Source organism: Pelodiscus sinensis, chromosome 9, assembly GCF_049634645.1.
Source record: "Pelodiscus sinensis isolate JC-2024 chromosome 9, ASM4963464v1, whole genome shotgun sequence".
NCBI lineage: Eukaryota > Metazoa > Chordata > Testudines > Trionychidae > Pelodiscus > Pelodiscus sinensis.
The window spans coordinates 15,039,633-15,046,464 of record NC_134719.1 but is presented as its reverse complement, the minus strand read 5'-3'; positions in this window follow the sequence as shown (position 1 = coordinate 15,046,464).

Below are 6,832 nucleotides of genomic sequence, written 5' to 3'. Positions count from 1 at the left end.
CCCAAAGGGGTTACAATAGCATTTGAGATCATTTATATGATTCCATGTTTGAAAATTATAGGGACTGAGTGGATGGGCACCACGTTTGCTTAAACCCCAGGCAGTGAGAGGGAGCATCTGAGATTTGGAACAACGGGTCTGGGGTCCATCCAGGGTCGTCCCTACTCATATGCAAAATACGTAGCTTCCTAGACCACCATGAAATTTGGAGCACTGAATTGTCCCAAATTTCGTGCTGCCCTAGGCAGCTGCATGCTACATTTTGGCACCATGGCTGATCCCATCCCTCAGCCAGCCCCCCACTGAGCAAGCGTCTGGGCTGGAGAAGCAGCCAGCAGCCTGAAGTACCTGAAGTGCCCCCCGCCTGAAGTACGCTCCAGCGAGGAAGGACAATGTTCAGCCCACTCTGGCTGAGCTGCCACCTGGCTCCCGGAGGAGGGGGCTGTTTTCCAAGGGCCGGACACCTCCTTCCTGCCAGTGCAGGCTCCAGTGTCTCTGGTAAGTGCTCCCCCCCATACTCTCTCCTTCCCTGTGGGGAGGAAGTGTGGACTTGTTGCAGTGCGCCCCAAAGAGGAGCAGCACCCCAGGGGCTCAGCTGGCTGTAACAACTTTTCTGGGGGCTAGAACTTTGCTGAGGGTGTGAGTTGCAGGCTGCTGCCAGGCACTGCCTCAAATAGGGAGCAGAGACGCCAAAATGCTCACCCTTCTGGACCTGCCTCGGACAGGTGGCTGCTTGGGGTGGGGAGGAAAGAGAGGGCAGATGGCTACATGGCTGCCCCTGTTCCTCTTGAGTCCTCCAGCCTGGAAGCTTGTGCTGCTCTCCTTGGAACAGAAAAGCCTCCCTACCCTGCTCCTGCCTGCCCCCTCTGGACCTACTCTCCGCAGCTCCTGCCCCTATAGCCACACCCTCTCACAGCAGCTACCCCCCATGAGGATGGCGAGGGCAGAAGCTGCTCAGGGCACCAAAATTGGGGGATGGTGCTAGTTCTAGCCATTCTATCTATCAGGGGCAGATGACAGTTTTGCGGGGCCCCGGGCAGCGTAATTCCGCGGGGCCCCCCCTTTGCCACGGTGCATGCGCGGGGCTTTTTGAAGCGCGGGGCCCGGGGCGGCCGCCCCGTTCGCCCTGCCCTATATCCGCCCCTGCTATCTATGCTAACCTGAAGTTCGCATTAACTGTGTCAAGCAGCCTAGTGACAGCTATGAGGCCCTAACTAATAATGGAAGTCTTACAGGAGGGGTGGTGCGTAACTTGTGGCTCACAGGCCATACCCAGCCCTCCAGAACATCTCATAAGACCTGCATCAACATAGTATCCTAATGGCTGATTCGTTCGTGTTTTGTCATCACGTTTACCTCATTTTAATTAGTTTACACAAGTGTGTCCTTAAACTGGGACTCTCTGGTCTGGCAACATTTGTGGTCAGGAGCCCAGTAGCAGGAGGGCTGGCAGCCCTGCATGGTTGCAAGTTCAGCAGGGCTGACGGTAACATGGCCAGGGCCAGTTTCCAGCTGCTCGGCTAGCACTGGGGCCAAGGCAGGTGGCAGAGGTTCACCAGGGGCAGGCGGCAAGGAGGGGTGGTGGAGTGTGGGACTGGAGGCAAGAGACCTCCCCTGGTCTGGCAAATACTCTCATTTGGGACAGGTCAGGTCCCAAGTATGCTGGACCAGAGAGGTCCAACTTGTATAGGATAGAAACAATCTATCAAAATGCATATAAAACGAGCTGAACTAAAAATATAATCCATACAGGTGACTTTAATTCTTATTAAAAGGTGTAGAATCTATTTGGACCACACAAGCTTTTGCTTAAGTTTATGTGGTCCTCCTGTGTAATAAGGTTGGGCACCATCATCTTATAGTATGAATTCCCCATGATGATGTGTTAGAATTTTGTACTGTTCCTGTGCAAAGATTGTTGTTTCTCTTTAAAGACTGGAAATGTGACATTTCATTTGCTAGTTCATCTGGGTATGCAGAATAAATTTGAATTTACAGCATTGTATACACATAAACTCTGCTTTGACAGTAGTCAGGAGGATTATATGACAGACACATTCTTCCCATCTGAACAAACTTTGTTATAAAAATGTAATATTGCAATTGTCTGTCTAGAGAACATTCTTTGAAATAATAAAACACATACTGAAAAAAAATCGGAGTTTCAAGAAGTCAGTGATTTGGCATTGAAATGGTTCGTTTGAGATTTGGGCATATAATAAAATCATGCTTACAAGACACTTATCATGAGGCTAATTAGAACTCAGCCTCATGAGTCCAAGTGCTAAAAGAACATAGTGTCTGTCATTAAGAGCAAATGAGGATTGTACAGGAAGGAAGTGGTAGGAGAAAGTAATAGCGTGTCTGTAGACTTTGCAGTGAAAAAATCGTATTCAGCTGCCAATTTCTCCTTTTGTTTTCTAATTCCTCATGAATAATCATTGTGTCATTATTGGTCAGGGTGTAACTTTACCTGCTAAGGAGCTGTCAGTAAATACAACTTTAGAGCCACATTATGGCTTTCATGGGAAAAGTGCACAGCGGGGTCATAAAAGTGCACAGCGGGGTTTAAACTCACTTCATTTCCTCTGTTTCTTCTGGGACCAAGGTTTTCACACAACAGTAGCCCTCCTCACACTCCATGGATACACTATAAATATTGGAGGCCTCTGCAGAAGACCAAGGCATTTGTGTGGAGCACTAATAATAATAATCAATCAAAAGGGGTAAACAATGAGGCTGCAAAGTTTGCACTAAACTGCTCAAGGTAGTTAAGACCAAAGCAGACTGTGAAGCACTTCAAAAAGATCTCACCAAACTAAGTGATTGGGCAACAAAATGGCAAATGAAATGTAATGTGGATAAATGTGAAGTAATGCACATTGGGAAAAATACCCCCAACTCTACATATTATATGATGGCGGCTAATTTAGCTACAACTAATCAGGAAAGAGATCTTGGAGTCATCGTGGATAGTTCTCTGAAGACATCCATGCAGTGTGCAGCAGCAGTCAAAAAAGCAAACAGGATGTTAGGAATCGTTAAAAAAGGGATAGAGAATAAGATGGAGAATATCTTATTGCCCTTATATAAATCCATGGTACGCCCACATCTGGAATACTGCATGCAGATGTGGTCTCCTCATCTCAAAAAAGATATACTGGCATTAGAAAAGGTTCAGAGAAAGGCAACTAAAATGATTAGGGGTTTGGAACAGGTCCCATATGAGGAGAGATTAAAGAGACTGGGACTTTTCAGCTTGGAAAAGAGCAGACTAAGGGGGGATATGATAGAGGTCTATAAAATCATGAGTGGTGTGGAGAAAGTGAATAAGGAAAAGTTATTTACATGTTCCCATAATATAAGAACTAGGGGCCACCAAATGAAATGAATGGGCAGCAGATTTAAAACAAATAAAAGGAAGTTCTTCACACAGCACATAGTCAACCTGTGGAACTCCTTGCCAGAGGAGGCTGTGAGGGCTAGGACTATAACAGGGTTTAAATGAGAACTAGATAAAATCATGGAGGTCAAGTCCATAAATGGCTATTAGCCAGTATGGGTAAGGAATGGTATCCCCAGCCTGTTTGTCAGAGGGTGGAGATGGAAGGCAGGAGAGAGATCGCTTGATCATTACCTGTTCGATTCACTCCCTCGTGGCACCTGGCATTGGCCACTGTCGGCAGACAGAGTACTGGGCTGGATGGACCTTTGGTCTGATGCTGTATGGACAGTCTTACGTTCTTATGTTCTTAATTAATTAACACTAAACCTTTATAAAGTGCTTTTTATTAGTAGACCCCATAGCCCTTCCCAAATGAGGTTAATGCCATTATTCCCATTTTACAGATGGGGAAAAGGAGGAACATAGTGGGGAAGTGACTTGCTTCCAGTAAGCTCAAGGAAAACCAAAACTAAAGTCAATGTTTCCTGAGGCCTAGTCCAATGATATATCCAGTAGATCACACTGTCTCCTTTACTACTGCCTCCATATGACCACCTCGTCTACCCTCCTCTGACTCCTTATGCCAGAAGCAATTCTGACCCATTGAGAAGGTATTTTCTCTGCTGTAAACAACTTGTAAGGAGGTGAATAAGTAACCAGGTAACATCTTTACAGATTTCTCTTGTGTGAAGGTCCTTGTGTCTATAGAGGTTTCTCTCTTTCAAGGGTCTCAGTTCTTAGTCCTATTGTTAAAGACTATTAATTATTTAGAAACCTACCTTCATTTACTCTGGAATCACAATGTTTAGAGGTTTTGCTCATTCTTTTGTCCAATCCCCAAACTATTGATAAGTTAAATGGGCTGCGTTTTGTTTGCTAGTAGATTCAGAATATAGCTACAGCACAGATTTTTCATTAGGGTTTTCTACTTTTCAAAAGTGACATTTTCTTTTGGCATGAAACATCCACTGATTAAGAGGAAAAATAACAGAGTAAATAAAGAACATTTCCACTGAATTTCAATACAGATCTCAAGAAATACCATAATCTGGCCGGTTTTGCTAAGCAATGATTGTGCAATTGCATATTTATACCACAAGGGAGAGTCCTCCGCATGTATTATAATGGCATCTATTACTCACAGATGGTGATTTGGTGTACTGAATGAGCTAGACTTTTTAATTGATCACTTTAACCCTAATTCATTTTTAATTTACTCTTTGTGGTTAGAATCTCATAAATTTTCTAAAGAGAAAATGTAAAGGATTGGGATGTTCCAGAAGTTTTACGGGATACACTTGGCATTCACTCAATTTTATGTGCATCCAGTTGTGACCTGTGACTAGAATTACCACCTGCAAGACACAGAAAAATCAGCCACAGGCCAACTCCCTGGTTTCCCTCAATACAAAACATCCTCGTGCTGACCATATCCATGTTTTAGAGAAATAGTTTACACACGCGTGTGTACACACATGCAAATGTATGAATATTGTTAGGTGATTTTTATCATTTGTCTTAAACTTATCCTAACACAGCAAAGACTACAAGGGCGTGCATTGTAGAGAACTAAAGCATGACAAAACAAATGGCAGATTAAATCTTTTACTTAAAAAGGCACCATAGAAACGTGACAGGACAATTTAAAACTATCCAGAGAGTAACCTTATTTATGATGGGATGCACACAATTTGTTTGAGGCACAACATTGCCTATAATGCAAAATCTGGTTTTTTTCAAATACAGACCCAGCCAATTACTCTTACTTTTCCGTCCTTCCCTCGCTCAGAGGCAAAATGAGACAAAAAACCATTTACAAAAAGACGAAAAAAGTTTTTAAATGTTACCGTCTGATCCTTAAAAAGGCTTCAGTGCATGAGTTCTAGATCAGGCCTACCGTCTGTGCCCTGATACCAGGGAAATAAAAGTCTTTCTTAGCTTTCTCATTTAATTCCATAGCAAAGAAGACTTGATTTAACTTTGTCTTTCAAAAAACAGTTGATAAATAGTTAAAAAAATCCAAACATTTAGGGTCAAATATTTTAACTCCTCAGTGACTTTCTTGATTAGTTTGTCACATGAGTAATCCCTTTAAAAACAAAGGATCCACTCATGGCTCTTTACTAACAGTGGCACCCACAATGTGCTAAATTTCTCCAAAGGTGGTATATGCACAGTCAGAAGTGGTGCAATTGACACATTCCCATCTATCTGTCCAACCTGTGTGTGTAATGATACTTTATTGCACACACAGGTACTAGTGTTCCAAAAGTGAATGTGCAACTCAGAACTGCACTTAAACAGAAGCCAGCTTGTCCCCTCTTTGCACACCTTACCCTGTGTCTGCTTTTTACAAATGTATACATTTTTATGAAACAATTTACAACAGAGAGACAGAAAGAGGGGGGGAGGGGGGGAGAGAGAGAGAGAGAGTGTTTAAAGGAAGCAAAATGCTGTGTATGCCAGGTGGTGGACTAGAGCGAATATGAACTCACAATACAGGGTGAGCATTACCAAAAAACACTATTGCAACTTTTCTGGAAATTAAATCACAGTTTATTTGAGTTTCTACACTAGGGCCAGGCAAGAGACTGTCAGTGGGCCGGATCCAGTTCACCTAGCACTTTCATCCGGCCCATGGCAGCTCCCAACCCTGTCCTCTAATGTGCATGGGCGCCACCAAGGAGATGCGAACCCTTTCACCTCCTGCTATTTAAAGGGTGTGTGCCTTCCTTGCAGGTGCCAGGCAACGGATTAGCAGCCATGGGGAAGGCGCGGGCCCTTTAAAGAGCAGGAGCTGGAAGCTGCGAGCCCTTTCAACTCCTGCTACTTAAAGGTCTCATGCCTTAGCAGCCGTGGGGAAAGTGTGAGCCTTCAAATAGAAGCTAACACGTTTCCTGGGAGCCGCTGGAGTGGCATGAGCTCTTTCAGCTTATACTGTTTAAAGGCCCCACCCCTTCCAGGGCAGCCTGAGGCCACTTCAGAAATTTGTGAAGTGCCCCCCCCTTCAAAAATTATTGCTCACCCCTGTTCTAGACTCTTGCTTCAGGAAAGGAGTTACACACTTGGCTAGCTTTAAGCACATACTTAACTGATTTCAGTGGGACGTAAACATGTGTGTAGTCCCCTTAATAAAGATGTCTCGGACTTTTACTGGGAGGATCCTTTGTGCTGCAATCTAGCCTTAGAGACTACAACTCCCATGAGCCCTTGGGAAAAAGGAAGAAACAGTGGCTCTTCTAGGCTATGCAGGCAGAGGGTTGGTGAGCTCCATTTTTGAAGATAGGAGCCAGACTGGTAATTTAGAGCCTTTTTCCAGTCCAGGAGCTGCTGCTGGAACCAAGAGCCTGCTGCTGAGAGCTGCTGGGGTTTGGATCTAGCAGGCTG